This window comes from Balaenoptera acutorostrata, chromosome 16 (genome assembly GCF_949987535.1).
Source record: "Balaenoptera acutorostrata chromosome 16, mBalAcu1.1, whole genome shotgun sequence".
Lineage (NCBI taxonomy): Eukaryota > Metazoa > Chordata > Mammalia > Artiodactyla > Balaenopteridae > Balaenoptera > Balaenoptera acutorostrata.
In genome coordinates, this window is record NC_080079.1 from 26,545,312 (window position 1) to 26,563,182 (window position 17,871).

The following is a 17,871-nucleotide window of genomic DNA, read 5'->3' on the forward strand; positions in this document are numbered from 1 at the left end:
ATCCCCATTTTCTAGATCAGGGAACTGAAGGTTGGAGAGATCAACTAGATCTGCTCTAGATAGATTCCACAGCTGGAAAATGAGAGTGCCAAGGTTCAAATCCAGGGCCTGTGCTATTAAGTACTGTGATTATGATGTGGCAGGCAAGAGAATCAGGGATGGGCAAGGAATCACACTCCCACTCACAACTAGGTAGACAGTGCACAGCTCAACCTCCCAGCCTTCCCCTGACACATACTCCCCCCTCGCATTCATTAGCACCCAAACAGAAAGGCAGAAAGGAATTGGAGCTGCTCCTCATAAAGGATGCCCCCAACTGAGGTGGGTACCAGAGCACAGTCTTTGGCAGGTATGCTTATTTTGGAAGAAGAATGCCAGGGGACACAATTTCTGCCTTCAGAAAGCTTAGTCTAGTTTATACCCAAAGATCATGTCCTCAAATTGTCCGCAAATATGTGGTGTGCTCAGGGATTGTAATACATGTGCACATACACATCAGTGTGTGTATAGTAGATATAATAGTCATGTAAATGCACATGTATATGGAGAACAGTATAGATTTTCTCTAAAAAAAATCCTAGTAGCGCCATTCTACTTAATAATGTAATACTTCATAGCTGAGCTAAATGGACTCTCACCCTAGCTATGAGAATTTTTTTTTTTAAAGTTTACTATGAGTATAACCAAGACTTAAAGGGTTACTGGTTAAACTATTAAGAACTCTTTCAAAGTAGCCTCAAGCACTTAGAAGTATCCATTTACATGCAAAACCGAGGCTCAGGTAATTGCAAATTCCTTAAGGATCATGCTAGGTAACATGTGATTTACGTTTTATGTACATATACATATACACACAAATGACAATATAACATTGCTTGAAAAATACTGTGTTTCATGGAGGCTAAACAATACGTTACTAAATAACCAAGAGATCACTGAAGATATCAAAGAAGAAATCAAAAAATACCTAGAGACAAATGACAATGAAAACACGACGACCCAAAACCTATGGGATGCAGCAAAAACAGTTCTAAGAGGGAAGTTTATAGCTATACAAGCCTACCTAAAGAAACAAGAAAAACCTCAAGTAAACAATCTAACCTTACACCTAAAGAAACTAGAGAAAGAAGAACAAACAAAATCCAAAGTTAGCAGAAGGAAAGAAATCATAAAGATCAGAGCAGAAATAAATGAAATAGAAACAAAGAAAACAATAGCAAAGATCAATAAAACTAAAAGCTGGTTCTTTGAGAAGATAAACAAAATTGATAAGCCATTAAGCCAGACTCATCAAGAAAAAGAGGGAGAGGACTCAAATCAATAAAATCAGAAATGAAAAAGGAGAAGTTACAACAGACACCGCAGAAATACAAAGCATCCTAAGAGACTACTACAAGCAACTCTATGCCAACAAAATGGACAACCTTGAAGAAATGGACACATTCTTAGAAAGGTATAACCTTCCAAGACTGAACCAGGAAGAAACAGAAAATATGAACAGACCAACCACAAGTAATGAAATTGAAACTGTGATTAAAAATCTTCCAACAAACAAAAGTCCAGGACCAGATGGCTTCACAGGTGAATTCTATCAAACATTTAGAGAAGAGCTAACACCTATCCTTCTCAAACTCTTCCAAAAAATTGCAGAAGAAGGAACACTCCAAAACTCATTCTATGAGGCCACCATCACCCTGATACCAAAACCAGACAAAGACTCTACAAAAAAAGAAAATTACAGACCAATATCACTATGAATATAGATGCAAAAATCCTCAACAAAATACTAGCAAACAGAATCCAACAACACATTAAAAGGATCATACACCATGATCAAGTGGGATTTATCCCAGGGATGCAAGGATTCTTCAATATATGCAAATCAATCAATGTGATACACCACATTAACAAACTGAAGAATAAAAACCATATGATCATCTCAATAGATGAAGAAAAAGCTTTTGACAAAATTCAACACCCATTTATGATAAAAACTCTCTAGAAAGTGGGCATAGAGGGAACCTACCTCAACATAATAAAGGCCATATACAACAAACCCACAGCAAACATCATTCTCAATGGTGAAAAACTGAAAGCACTTCCTCTAAGATCAGGAACGAGACAACGATGTCCACTCTCACCACTATTATTCAACATAGTTCTGGAAGTCCTAGCCACGGCAATCAGAGAAGAAAAAGAAAAACAAGGAATACAAATTGGAAAAGAGGAAGTAAAACTGTCACTGTTTGCAGATGACATGATACTATACATAGAGAATCCTAAAACTGCCACCAGAAAACTGCTAGAGCTAATTAATGAATTTGGTAAAGTTGCAGGATACAAAATTAATGCACAGAAATCTCTTGCATTCCTATACACTAATGATGAAAAATCTGAAAGTGAAATTAAGAAAACACTCCCATTTACCATTGCAACAAAAAGAATAAAATACCTAGGAATAAACCTACCTAGGGAGACAAAAGACCTGTATGCAGAAAACTATAAGACACTGATGAAAGAAATTAAAGATGATACCAACAGATGGAGAGATATACCATGTTCTTGGATTGGAAGAATCAACATTGTGAAAATGATTATACTACCCAAAGCAATCTACAGATTCAGTGCAATCCCTATCAAATTACCAATGGCATTTTTTACAGAACTAGAACAAATCATCTTAAAATTTGTATGGAAACACAAAAGACCCCGAATAGCTAAAGCAGTCTTGAGGGAAAAAAACGGAGCTGGAGGAATCAGACTCCCTGACTTCAGACTATACTACAAAGCTACAGTAATCAAGACAATATGGTACTGGCACAAAAACAGAAACATATATCAATGGAACAAGGTAGAAAACCCAGAGATAAACCCACGCACCTATGGTCAACTAATCTATGACAAAGGAGGCAAAGATACACAATGGAGAAAAGACAGTTTCTTCAATAAGTGGTGCTGGGGAAACTGGACAGCTACATGTAAAAGAATGAAATTAGAATACTCCCTAACACCATACACAAAAATAAACTCAAAATGGATTAGAGACCTAAATGTAAGACTGGACACTATAAAACTCTTAGAGGAAAACATAGGAAGAACACTCTTTGACATAAATCACAGCAAGATCTTTTTTGATCCACCTCCTAGAGTAATGGAAATAAAAACAAAAATAAACAAATGGGACCTCATGAAACTTAAAAGCTTTTGCACAGCAAAGGAAACCATAAACAAGACGAAAAGACAACCCTCAGAATGGGAGAAAATATTTGCAAACAAATCAACGGACAAAGGATTAATCTCCAAAATATATAAACAGCTCATTCAGCTCAATATTAAACAAACACCCCAATCCAAAAATGGGCAGAAGACCTAAATAGACATTTCTCCAAAGAAGACATACAGATGGTCACGAAGCACATGAAAAGATGCTCAACATCACTAATTATTAGAGAAATGCAAATCAAAACTACAATGAGGTATCACCTCACACCAGTTAGAATGGCCATCATCAAGAAATTGACAAACAATAAATTCTGGAGAGGGTGTGGAGAAAAGGGAACCCTCTTGCACTGTTGGTGGGAATGTAAGTTGATACAGCCACTATGGAGAACAATATGGAGGTTCCTTAAAAAACTAAAAATAGAATTACCATATGACCCAGCAATCCCACTACTGGGCATATACCCTGAGAAAACCGTAATTCAAAAAGAGTCATGTTCCACAATGTTCATTGCAGCTCTATTTACAATAGCCAGGTCATGGAAGCAACCTAAATGCCCATCAACAGACGAATGGATAAAGAAGATGTGGTACATATATACAATGGAATATTACTCAGCCATAAAAAGGAACGAAATTGAGTCATTTGTTGAGACATGGATGGATCTAGAGACTGTCATACAGAGTGAAGTAAGTCAGAAAGAGAAAAACAAATATCGTATATTAATGCATGTATGTGGAACCTAGAAAAATGGTACAGATGAACCGGGTTGCAGGGCAGAAGTTGAGACACAGATGTAGAGAAAAAACGTATGGACACCAAGGGGCGAAAACTGCGGTGGGGTGGGGATGGTGGTGTGCTGAATTGGGCGATTAGGATTGACATGTATAAAGTGATGTGTATAAAATTGATGACTGATTAAAAAAATAAAAACAAATAAAAAAAATTTTTTAAAAAAAAGAAAAATACTGTGTTTAAGATTTTTTTTTTTTAAATGGGATTTATTTATTTATTTATTTATGGCTGTGTTGGGTCTTCGTTTCTGTGCGAGGGCTTTCTCTAGTTGCGGCAAGCGGGGGCCACTCTTCATCGCGGTGCACGGGCCTCTCACTATCGCGGCCTCTCTTGTTGTGGAGCACAGGCTCCAGACGCGCAGGCTCAGTAATTGTGGCTCACGGGCCTAGTTGCTCCGCGGCATGTGGGATCTTCCCAGACCTAGGGCTCGAACCCGTGTCCCCTGCATCGGCAGGCAGATTCTCAACCACTGCGCCACTGGGGAAGCCCCTGTGTTTAAGATTTTAAGCTAGTTTAGACTGGCCCTCCCTCTACTCCCTCAAGTTAGTATGGCTTTACTACATATGATGGAATTTAAGAAATAAAGTAATGAAAATTCTAAGAGCTAAGCAAACCAATTAGGAAAAAGTGGCATAACAGCATAATGGAAAAAGTTAGATGTCACAGTTCAAATCCTGAGACCATATACCACAATTTTAAAAGGAAGTAACCCAAAAGAATAAAAATATCCATTTTAATCAATGTCTCATTTTCTTCAATTATTTCTATCCCATTTTAGCTAGAAAGGATTTCATGAGGGAGAAGAGTAAACAAAGAGGGCACACTCTTTCGAAATTACAAATTTCCTAGGACCGCAACGGAAAATATAAAAAGTTGGGTCTAAAGGGGTTCAGAACAAGCCTCCCAAAAATGTGCCATTTTTGCATGAGGCAATTGAGCTAAAGGTAATCAAGATCCTGCAGGTTCAGGAGAAACCTCTATCCCTCCCTTAACTACCTAGAGGAATTTATATTGGAGATTTTTTTTAGAAAAGGTTATTATCTGAGAAATTTTATCTAAGTGGCCCCATCCACACGGAGAACAAACATCTAATCACCAAATGTCTGCTCTTCTTGTCTTGTAAATGACCCTCCTGTCCTTGGAGGCCCCGGACCCTTATCCCATTCCTTAGTTCAGGATGGCATGTATACTTCATTTTACCTTTCTGTCTCTCAATCTCTCAGGTATATGCAGTTCCCATACATAACAAATATTTTTCTTCCAGTTTTAATGACATATACTTGACACACATACAGCACCGTGTAAGTTTAAGATGTACAGTATAATGATTTGACAGCATGAAACGATTATCACAAGATTAGTGAGCATCCACCATCTCATACAGATACAAATTAAAGAAACAGAAAAAGTTTTTTTCCTTGTGATGAGAATTCGATAGTAAATCCTAACAAGTTTCATATGTAACACACAGCAGTGCTAATTATATTTATCATGTTGTACATTACATCCCTAGTACTTATTTTTCTGGTAACTGGAAGTTTCTACCTTTTGATTGCCCTCATCCAATTCCTCTTCCCTCTCCCTCCCACCTCTGGTAACCACAAATCTGATCTCTTTTCCTATGAATTTGTTTGTTTCTGAAATATAGTTGACCTAGGAACTAACATAGTTTAATATTACACAATAGTGATTTGATAATTCTAGACATTTCAAAAGGATCACCACAATAAATCGTTATGATCTGTCACCATACAAAGATTTACATATATTCCCACACTGTACATTTCAAACCCGTGACTCATTTATTTTGCATCTGGAAGTTTGTACCTGTTAATATCCCTTACCTATTTCTCTCCTCCCCACATCCCCATCCCATCTGGCAAACCAAAATTAAATGTGATTTTCTCCTGTTGATCTGACTCATGTCAATTTAATTCTTAGACCAGCCAGAAGAACCTAGAAGGGTAGAGGAGAGTTTTCTTCCTTCCTGACGGGTCTCAGTCTTGAAAAGACAGAGATCTTGTCTTACTCTCCAACAATCATGCAAATTCTCCATCTAGTTGGAGGATGGGGTAAAAGAAACAAGAAGGTACATTTCTGCAAAGATCTTTAAAGTTCCACATCCTCAAACAACCATTCAAGGCATGCACATTAAGGAAGGGACAAAGACATTTCCTCACACCTCACAAATCAAAAAGCGGGAAGGGTTAGAAAGAGGACCAAGATTACTCTAAAGAGGCTTTCGAATCTGCCATCTACAGAGGAACTGCAGCCAAGATGCAGATTATTGTGATGACCATCACTCTGGAGGTTGAACCCTGGGATACAATAGAAAATGTAAAGGCCAAGATCCAGGATAAGAAAGGAATTCCTCCTGATCAGCAAAGACTTCTTTGCTGGCTAGCAACTGCAAGATGGACTTTGCCTACAACATTCGAAGGAGTCCACTCTTATCTGTGTGGAGACTTCGTGGTGGTGCTAAGAAAAGGAAGAAGTCTTACACCACTCCCAAGAAGAGCAAGCATAAGAGAAAGAAGGCTAAGCTGGCTGTCCTGAAATACCGTAAGGTGGATGAGAATGGTAAAATCAGCCACCTCCGCAGGGAGTGCCCTTCAGATGAATGCGGTGCTGGAGTTTCCACGGCCAGCCACTTCGACAGACGCTATTGTGGCAAATGTGATCTAATCTACTGTTTCAAGAAACCGGAAGACAAGTAATTGTACACTGATTAACCAAAGACCTGAGCTAATAAACTAAAAAAAAAAAATTTACACAAAAGAAACCCAGTATGAAGTTTCGGCGAGGAGTGTTCTAGATTAGGAATTGGGCTTGTTCTCTCCTTACCCCCCTCACTGGCCTTGTGCCCTGTCCACCTGAAAGCCCAATGGACATGAAATGTAAGGGGCTGTGATGACTGCTATTATAAATGACACGGGGGACTTCCCTGGTGGTCCAGGTGTTAAGACTGCACACTTCCACTGAAGGGGACAGGGGTTCGATTCCTGGTTAGAGAACTAGGATCCCACGTGCTGCGCAGTGCAGCCAAAAAGTTAAATAAATATATAAATGACACTATTCCTACCATACTAATAACCTTCAATGAGCCAGGAGCCCTAGAGTTCAACGAGTGAAGAGGACATTTTAAAAAACCCAAAGTACCTTTAAGTGTTTCATTTTCTTAGCGTAGTTAGACATGACTCACTTGAGCTAAGAACTCACACAAAACAAGTATTTTTTCTTCCCTGGCACATCAGGTAAGCCTCAATTTTTAAAAATTTAATTTGCTGAAGTAGCCTCAGGAGAAAAAGGCAAGAAAAAAGAAGACCACAACTAAGTTTATAGATAAGGCAAAAGTTACTCACTAAAGGAAGAGTAACTTTCTTCAGGAGCTGTTCAAGGTGATTGAAAAGATAACAAAAGGTTCCCCTGCTCATCCGGACATGTTGCCACAAGTTCAGCGACACTGGTTTGCTTGTCTGTATGGACAGAAGTGACTAGGGGAGAGGACTTTAAAAATACTCCTGTTTACCTAATGGAACTCGATGTTCAGAATGCTCATCTCATTCCTTTATCCATCTCCTCTCCTGGTTCACTCACCACAAACAAGGGCTGAGATCACTTCCCCGGCAGAAGGAGGGAGGGAAGATACTACTACATGCTAATAATTTTTTATTTTTGCTTTTCACCCTGGCACATGTATTTGGCAATGATCTCTGAAAACTTCTAAAAGCATTATAAAACTACAGTAAGGTGAATAATCGCCATCAATTAACTCACCAATCCTAATAATGAATGGTCTCCCTTGACGCTCTCCTTAACACTGTTTTTTGTTTTTATTTTCTGCCATGCTGCGTGGCATGTGGGATCTTAGTTCCCAGACCAGGGATGGAACCCGCTCCCCCTGCAGTGGAAGCGCGGAGTCTTAACCACTGGACCGCCAGGGAAGTCCCTCCTTATCACTGATATCAAAAAATTTTACACCAAATTCAGAAACTCTCAAATCTAGTTTTCATCGCATAACACATGTTTAAGGACTTAGAGGGGGAGACCCTTACCATTTCAGGATGTATAAATATATCCTGAAGGTGACTATTTTTGAGCCTCCGGAAAATTTTCAGTCACATGCACACCCCATAACTATCATGTTTTAGTCGTGTCTTCAGCTCAGTTTCAGTCACACTCACCTTACTCAGTCCCATCCGAGCACACCCACACTGAAGCCTCCCACTGTCATCCCAAGAAGACCCCTCTCTTTTCTATGATTTAGCGCACATCATACACTGCGATGTTGGGATCCCCTTCCTCAAGGGAAGGTCTCTTACTTCCCCCTCACATCTGGCACGGGCGGGCCTCAATGTTGTGGAACAGTGAATAAGCGTTGTCTCCCCACCTCTGAGACACTGATTCATGTCCATCACTCTTTTCGCAGACTCGGCTGCAGATTCATATTGTCTCTGCAGCCTTCTCTGATGGAGGTGTTCTACACCAACCCTTCTGCTACAACCATTACCATCAAGCAGTCCTTCCTGCAACAGATACTCACTGAGCCTCTGTCACAAGCCAGGCACTGCTCTCAGGCTGGAAATGAAGCAATGAACCAAACAGATAAAAATCCCTGCCCGCGTGGAGCGTACATTCTAATAGGGGAGAAGTGGGGTGCCCTGGGAATCTCACATTCAATTTGAACTTCATTATAATTTACTTGTTTTGAGTCTATATCGAGTCAAGTGAGTGTCTAGACTCCTGTCAGAGATATTCTGCAAAGACAGGTACCAACAACTCCTCCTAAACCTGCAGACATAGGACTACTCTTCCTATCAAGAGGTAGATTCTTATTTCCTCTCTACCTGAACCTGAGCTGCCCTGTGACTTGATCAGCAGAATCATCAGAAGTGACTGCTGTGCCAGTTCTGGGCCTGGGCCCTAAGAGTCCTGACAGCTCCCACTGCCTGGGAAACCAGGTACCATGTAAAGAAGCTCAGCCTATCCTGCCAGAGAGAAGGCCGTGCGGAGAGAAGGCCCCGAGGATGAGAACCGTGGCACTCCGGGTGACAGCCAGCGTGAGGCCGCAGACACGTGAGTGAGGCCATCTCAGACCTTCCAGCCACCAAGTGAACGCAGCCCCGTGAGTGAGCCCAACAAACATCACTGGAGCAGAGATCACCACCCGTGATAAATTCCTGAACTTCGCATCACGACCAATAAAATGGTGGTTGTTTTTAAGCCACTAAATTTGGAGGGCTGGGAGGGGGAGTTGTTGTTAGGCAGCAGTAGGTAAACGAGATCCTGCCTTAACAAGACAGTGCTCTTAACCAGAGCCAGGGGTGGCATTTTCTGCATGTTTCTAAGCCGTCATTACGTCCATTATGGTTAGGCAAAAATGAAACATCCAGTCAAAATCTGACGAGGGAATATTTATAAAACTAAATGGGGGAGGGGATTCTGGGAAGATGCCACAGCTTGAAGCACCAGGAATCTATCTCCCACCTAGACAACAACTGCATTGGTAGAATCTGTCTGATCCAACCATTATGGAACTTTGAAGGCTTGTAACTTCCACAGGAAGACTTAGATGGTAAATTGTGGTGAATGTCAGTCAATTTTGGCTCTTAGCACAGTAGGAGCTACCCATCCTCCGCCCCCAACCCCTGGCAGACAACTGTGCATGTTTTCCTGGAACCACCACCCACAGCTTGTGGGAGCTAGGGTGGGCAAAAAGGACCCCGTCCTCCAAATATTGGCATCTCTGCTCTGAGTGCTGATGGCTGCTTCTGATCACAGAGCGCAGACAAGAAGGTGGGCGGCCACTGTCACTGTGCCTCCCCGACCCTACTGCAGCCCCTTCCCTCTGGCTGAAATGACTTCCAGGGGGATTAAAAGGCCAGACCCCTCTCCCCCTTCATTTTTCACTTTTTCCCCTTTTGGAGCCAGACTTTAAAGACTAGGACATTTAAAAACAACTGCATATATGGAGAAAATTAGAAAGTGACTGTGTATGCCCAGGGAAAGGCTCATAAAAGACCTGGGAAGACCTATCAGCTTACTCTCAGACTGACCCTCAGCAAAGAGACCATCTACAACAATCAAAAACAAAAAACAAACAATAAGAAAAACAAGCAAACCCTAGGGAAGGGGAAAATCTGATTTCCAGAGTTACCACATTATTAAATTCAAAAGTCCAGTAAAATAAAATAAATCACAAGGCATATAAAGGAACAGCAAAGTATGGCTCACTCAAAGAAAAAGAAAAATATCAGGACTTCCTTGGTGGTCCAGGGGTAAAGAATCTGCCTTTCAACGCAGGGGACGCAGGTGCGATCCCTGGTCGGGGAACTAAGATCCCACATGCCACGGGGCAACTATGCCTGCGCACCACAACTACTGAGCTCACAGGCCTCAACTAGAGCCCATGTGCCACAAACTACAGAGCCCATGTGCTCTGGAGCCCACGTGCCACAACTAGATTAGAGAAAACCTACATGCCACAATTAGAGAGAAGCCCACGCGCCGCAACAAAAGATCCCACGTGCCGCAATGAAGACCCGATGCAGCCAAATAAATAAATAGAAGAAAAAAAAATCAACAGATGCTGTCTCCGAAAAACATGTAACGGCTGATACACTAGACAAAGACTTCAAAGTAACTGTCCTAAAGACGCCCAACAGACTAAAGGGAGATATGGAAAAAGTCAAGAAAACAATGTGTGAACAAAATGGAAATATCAATAAAGAGATAGAAAACTTAGAAAGAACCAAAAGGAAATTCTGGAGCTGAAGAGTATTGATACATAGCTGAAATGAAAAATTCATTAGAAGGGTTCAAAGGCGGATTTCAGCAGACAGAAGACTCAGTGAACTTGAAGATAGGACAATGGAAATTACTGAGTCTGAAGAAAAAAAGGATGGAAGAAAAGCCAATAGAGACTAAGGGACCCATGGGACACCATTAAGAAGACCAACATAAGCATAGTGGGAGTCACAGAAGGAAAAGAGAGAGAGAAAAGGGCAGAAAGAATATTTGAAGAAATAATGGCTGAAAATGTCCCAAATTTAATGAAATACATGAATATAAACATCCAAGGAGCTCAGTAAACTCCAAGTAAGAAGAACTCAGAGACCCACACCAAGACACATTATAATCAAACTTTCAAAAGACAAAGAGAACCTTGAAAGCACAATAGAAGTGACTCATCACATACAAGGGATCCTCAGTAAGATTATCAGACTTCTTGTCAGAAACTTCAGAGGCCATAAGACAATGGGTCGATATAGTCAAATGCCAGAAGAAAAAAACTATCAAACGAGAATCCTATATCTGGCAAAACTGTTAAAAGTGAGGGAGAAATCAAGACTTTCCCATATAAACAAAAGTTGAGGGAGTATGTGACCACTGGACCTGCCCTACAAAAAATGCCCAAGGGGGTCCTGCAGGGTAAAATGAAAGGACACTAGACAGTATTTTGAAGCCTATAGAGAAATACAGATCTCAGTAAAGGTGAGTACACTGGCAATTGCAGAAGCTAGTATTATTGTAACAGTGGTTTGTAACTACGCTTTTTCTACATGACTTAAGAGACTAATACATTTAAAGAAAAAAAAAAACTATCAGTGTAAAAGCTAGTATTACTGTAACTTAGGTTTCTCACTCCAAATCTTGTTTTCTACATAATTTGAGACTAGTGCATTTTAAAGAATCATAACTTTGTTTTTGAGTGTACTATGTATAAAGATGTTAATTATCTGACATCACCAACCAAAAGGGGTGGGGAACAAAGCTGTAAAGACTCACATTACTAAAATCAGAAATGATTTTACAGATATAAAAAGGATAGGAATACTGTGAAAAATTGGACGCCAACAAATCAGATAACTAGATGAAATGGACAAATTCCTAGAGCCACAAAATCTACCGAGATTAAATCATGAAGAACTAGAAAATCTGACTATTCCTATAATTAATAAGGAGATTGAATCAGTAATCAAAAGTCTTCCAACAAAGAAAAGCCCTGGACCTGATGGCTTGACTGATGAATTCTACCAAACATTTAAAGAACTAACACCAATTCTTCTCTAATTTTTCCAAAAGACTGAAGAGGAGGGGATACTGCCAAACTCATTCTGTGAGGCCAGCATTACCTCGATACCAAATCTGGACAGAGACACAACAAGAAAACTACAGACCAATATCCCTTGTGAACAGTGATGCCAAAACCTTCAACAAAATGCAGCAAACAGAAGTCAGCAGCATATTAAAAGGATTATATACCATGACCAAGTGGGAAATGCAAGGATGGTTCAACAGACTTTAAAAAAAAAAAAAAAAGTAATATACCATATCAACAGAATGAAGGAAAAAATTCCACACGAGCCCTCAATAGAAGCAGAAAAAGAATCTGATAGAATAACACCCTTTTATGATAAGAACACTCAAACTAGGAATAGAAGGAAACTACCTCAACATAATAAAAGCCATATGTGAAAAACTCACAAAAAACATCATACCCAATGGTCCAAGACTGAAAGCATTTCCTCTAAGATCAGGACCAAGGCAAGGATACCCACTTTCAGCATTTTTACTCAATACAGTACTGGAAGTTCTACCCAGAGCAATTAGGCTAGAAAAAGAAAGGCAACCAAATTGGAAAGGAAGAAGTAAAATTCTCTATTTGCAGATGATATGATCTTACATGTAAGAAAACCCTAAAGATTCCACACACCAAAAAAAGTGTTAAAACTAACAAATTCAGTAAAGTAGCAAAATATAAAGCCAATGCAGAAAAATCAGTTGCATTTCTATATATGAACAATGAACAATTTGAAAAGGAAACTACAAAAACAATTCTGTTCACAAAAAATTCTATTCACAATAGTATCAAAAAGAATAAGGAATTAATTTAACCACGAAGGAGAAAGATTGTACAATGATAATTACAAACATTGACAAAAGAAATTAAGGACATAAATAGAAACATCCCATGTTCATTAATTGGAAATCTTAATACTGTTAAGATGTCCATACTACCCAAAGCTACTACAGATTCAATGCAATTCCCACCAAAATCCCAATCATGTTTTTGGTAGAAATAGAAAAAAAAAAAAATCCTAAAATTCATATGGAATCTCAAAATGTCCCCAAGTAGCCAAAGCAATCTTAAAAAAGAACAAAACTTGAGGATATACTTCCTGATTTCAAAACTTACCACAAAGCTACAGTAATCAAACCAGTGTGGTATTAGTGAACAGACAGACATATACACCAATGGAATCTACTAGAGAGCCCAGAAATAAACCCTTGCAATATGGACAAATGATTTTTTACAAGGGTGCCAAACCTTCAATGGGGAAAGGATATTCTTTTCAACAAATAGTCCTGGGAAAACTGGATATCCACATGCAAGAGAATGAAGTTGGATCCTTATCTAACACCATATACAAAAATTAACTCAAAAAATGGATCTAGAACCTGAATATAAGCCCTACAAGTATAAAACTCTTAGAAGAAAATATAGGACAAAAGCTTCACAACATTAGATTTGGCAATAATTTTAGATATGACACCAGTGGCATAGGAGACAAGAAAAAAAGACAAATAGGACTTCAAGAAAACTAAAAATGATGTACATCAGAAGATAATAATCAACAGAGTAAAAAGGCAACCCACAGTATGGGAGAAAATATTTACAAATAGTTTATCTAATAAAGGAATAGTAACCAGCATATAACTCCCAAAACTCAAACAATATAACAACCCATTTAAAAATGGGCAAAGAATTTAAATGGACATTTCTCCAAAGAAGATATACAAATGGTCATGAAGTACACAAAAAGATGCACAACATCACTAGTCATTAGGGAAACGCAAATCAAAACTACCATGAGATACCACCTCATACCCATTGGGTTGGCTACTATCAAAAAAACAGAAAATGATAAGTGTTGACGAGGATGTGGAACCCTTGTGAACTGTTGGTGGGAATGTAAAATGGTACAGCCACTGTAGAAAACAGTATGGTAGTTCCTCCAAAAATTAAAAATAGAATCACCGTATGATCCAGCAATTCTACTTCTGGGTCTGTTCTAAAAAAAAAAAAACTGAAAGGAGGGTGTGGGGGAACTATCTGTACTCCCATGTTCATAGCGGCATCATTCACAATAGCTAAAACATAGAAGCAACCCATGTGTCCATGGACTGAAAAACAGATAAACAAAATGTGGTATATACACATAATGGAATATTATTAAGTCTTAAAAGGGAAGGAAATTCTGTAATATGCTGCAACATGGATAAATCTTGAGGACGTTATGCTAATTAAGCCAACCACAAAAAGGCAAAAACTGTCTGATTCCACTTATATGAGGTACTTAGGATAGTCAAAAAAATCATGAAGAAAGAAGGTGGAATGGTGGCTGCCAGGGGCTATGGGTAGGGGGAAATGGGAGTTACTGTTTAATGGGTATAGAGTTGCAGTTTTATAAGATGAAAAGAATTATGGAGATAGAAGAAGGTCATGGTTACACAACAATGTGAATATATCTAATACCACTGAACTGTGCACTTAAAGATGGGTAAGATGATAAATTTTATGTGTTTTAACACAATAAAAAAATTTTTTTAAAAACCTAAATGGGATACCTATAAGCATAGAAGAGACCTAGAGCATTTTCTTTCTTGGACAGAGGACTCAAATAATTTTTTGACTGTGTATTCTATTAGTTAAATGTTGGCCACACCTCCTCCAATATACTGTATCTATTTATAAGTTATACACAAATATTACTATAGTAATACATTATATACATCATGAAATACCTTCAAAAATAAATTCAAGAATAATAAGTATAAATGTGTTTCTATAAAGCTATTTATGTTTGAATAGACACGTGGGTCCTACTGCATCCTAGTGGTTGGCTGTGCATGCAACTTACCTTGGGGACGACTGCCTTAGAGTAAACCAGTTTCTATGTTATTCTCGAATTCCTCCTTCCTCCTTCCAACTCTCTCCCCTTGGCCTCTGTACTCTAAACTATTCCAGTTTTTTTCTTCCTCTCAATGTTTTCCTTCAGCAGTTCCACTGCCTGCTTCCACCTTTTAAATATGGGCTTTGACGTATGGCCCTTTGCTCTTCCAAGTACATCCTCCCTTGGCAATTTCATCCTGCTCAGTGACTAACCACTGCCAGAAGTCTTCTCAGTTTGTTCTCTCTCTGCATTAGTCTATAACCACTGAACATTTACACCGGAGTCAAAAATCTCACCACTGGTGTATCATCTAGCCCACCCCACCCACACTGTCAATGCCCACAAAAAACCCTCCAACTGTTTATCTAGCTTCTGCTGAATCACCCCTAGTAAAGTAATTACACATCTAGGAACAATACAGAACATTTTCTAACAGCTCTACTTATTAGAAATTCTACTAATATTAAGCTGAAACTGACTTCCCTGTAACTTCCATATTGGTTCTAGTTTTGGCTTCTGAGGTCTCACTACCCACACTCAAATCTAAATCAAATGCACTATCTTTGTAATCTTTGAGTTTCAGTGGCAAGACATGATGACCTTCTCCAAGTAAAATAGGGCAGGTGAATGTCAAAGCTAATTTGCACCCTATAAACCAAAACAGGCAATGAATACTACAGGTAAATCAGGGCAAGCACAGAACAATGTCCAGGACTAAGACATAGTCTAGCAGATATAAGAAACTATGGATCTCTAAGCTGATGGATGATACCAAGCCTGAGGTCTCTCTCCAGTTGATGGGGCGTGTTCATTCTCTGTTTAGGGAACTAGGCAAGTCCTCCATGCTCCCAATCCTACTTCTACGACTGTCCCTTGATGACATGTTGTGAACTGAATACACTCTAGCTTAAAAAGCTATTCCATCTATACTCCAATAAAGATGTTTAAAAAAAAAAAAAAAAGAAAGAAAGCTTTTCCATCAACCTGATCTAGCGATTTAAAAGCAAAACAAAAACATACTCTCTGTTGTAGAATAAGCCATCAAGGGCTTACTTAAACACTAGGAGCTTCTGGGTACTCATGACTTGGTCATGATGTTGGAAGAGTTGATGGCTAGAAGGAATATGACTAAGAGCAGCCAGTAAGAACCCAAGGAAGAATTCGAAATAGTGCAGGGTGACACGTCTGCCAGGAATATACCTAGAGAATACCAAAGAGAACACAAATGAGACTGTGGTCTTCTGGTCTGTTTAGGGCATTCACTTGGAAGCAAGGGACCAGAAAGACTTCCTATATCTAGCTCTGATGATGAGGAACTTGGTAGTAAAAGAAGCTTTGAGAGCTCTAAGGCTTCCCTGGTGGCGCAGGGGTTAAGAATCAGCCTGCCAGTGCAGGGGACACGGGTTTGAGCCCTGGTCCAGGAAGATCCCACATGTTGCAGAGCAACTAAGCCTATGCACCACAACTACTGAGCCTGCGCGCTAGAGCCTGCAAGCCACAACTACTGAGCCCGTGTGCCACAACTACTGAAGCCCATGCACCTAGAGCCCGTGCTCTGCAACAAGAGAAGCCACCGCAATGAGAAGCTCACGCACCGCAACAAAGAGTAGCCTCTGCTCACCGCAACTAGAGAAAGCCCGCACGCAGCAACGGAGACCCAACGCAGCCAAAAATAAATAAATTAAATAAATAAAAAAATTTTAAAAAGCTTTGAGAGCTCTCAATGATGTTTTAAAAAGACTTGGCTGTGTCAGACAAAATATGTAGATACAGAAGAGGAGTCCTAATTAAGTTAAACATGAGGGTGAGGAGAAGAAAAACATGTTTCAGATAGAAGAAAAAAAACACTATTCAAATTCTTCTGAGGAAAAAAAGACAAAACAGAGCAATTTAGAATTCTCAAGATCTGCCAAGTTTTCCTGCACAAAGCAAGAATTTTGTCCACTTGCTGCAGAAAAGAAAGATCTTTCTCTTTCATATTTCTTACATGTTAGAAAATATTAGTAAAATTCAGTCTTTCAGTCCTTAACAGTGACTAAAATGTAATCACACACTTATATTTAAGTTATATTCTGAGCTTGGACTGTCAATGAAATATCTTGTTCCAGAGAGAATATTTCCTAAGCTTTTTACACATACTGCTTTAAAATCACTAATCGCATCAAAATTTTTTTCCTGCAAAAACCTTGTACACAAAGAAACTTGAAGCCGTTGCTATAGCTTAAAATATTGGAATTCCCTTAATAGTTACTGGGAACTATGATAATAGAAATTATTTTTATTAGTGTTTCTCTGAATTCTATTCATTTATAACACCTTCTATAGTCATCCTACTCTTCAGCTTTCTTAAAATGGCCATTAAATAGCCTTGGCTATTCCACTAATTGTATAAGCATGAAAGTTTTTTAATCTCTCTGGTCTTCATTCTTTATCCACAAGGTACATTCATTTATTTACTCATTCAACAAATATTTACTGACAACTACTGCCAGCCAATGGCAGTCTCATAAAACTTACAATCCAAGTGCTATATAAAATGAAAAGGCTAGACTAAGATGTTATTGTCCCTTTAAGATCTAAAATTTCATGATATAAAAGATCACCTATATTTACCACTTAATTGGATCAAAAAAGCAGAAGACAGGGACTTCCCTAGTGGTCCAGTGGCTAAGACTCTGCGCTCCCAATGCAGGGGGCCTGTGTTCAATCCCTGGTCAGGGAACTAGATCCCACATGCCACAACTAAGAGTTTGCATGCCGCAACGAAATATTCCGGATGCCGCAACTAAAAAGATCCCGCATGCCGCAACCAAGACCCAGCACAGCCAATAAATATTAAAAAAAAAAAAAGTTCCATAAGGACTACTACTAAAAAAAAAAAAAAAAAAAAGGGCAGAA

At 39.2% G+C, this 17,871-nt stretch overlaps 1 protein-coding gene and 1 pseudogene across 5 annotated transcripts in view; one reads left to right on the forward strand and one right to left on the reverse strand.

Annotated features, from left to right (window-relative positions):
• Window positions 1-17,871, reverse strand: part of CNNM2 (cyclin and CBS domain divalent metal cation transport mediator 2) — a 150,670-nt gene that overhangs the window by 81,777 nt on the left and 51,022 nt on the right. The gene's annotated exons all lie outside the window — the stretch shown is intronic.
• On the forward strand, window positions 6,293-6,732 carry LOC103005301 (ubiquitin-40S ribosomal protein S27a-like; annotated as a pseudogene).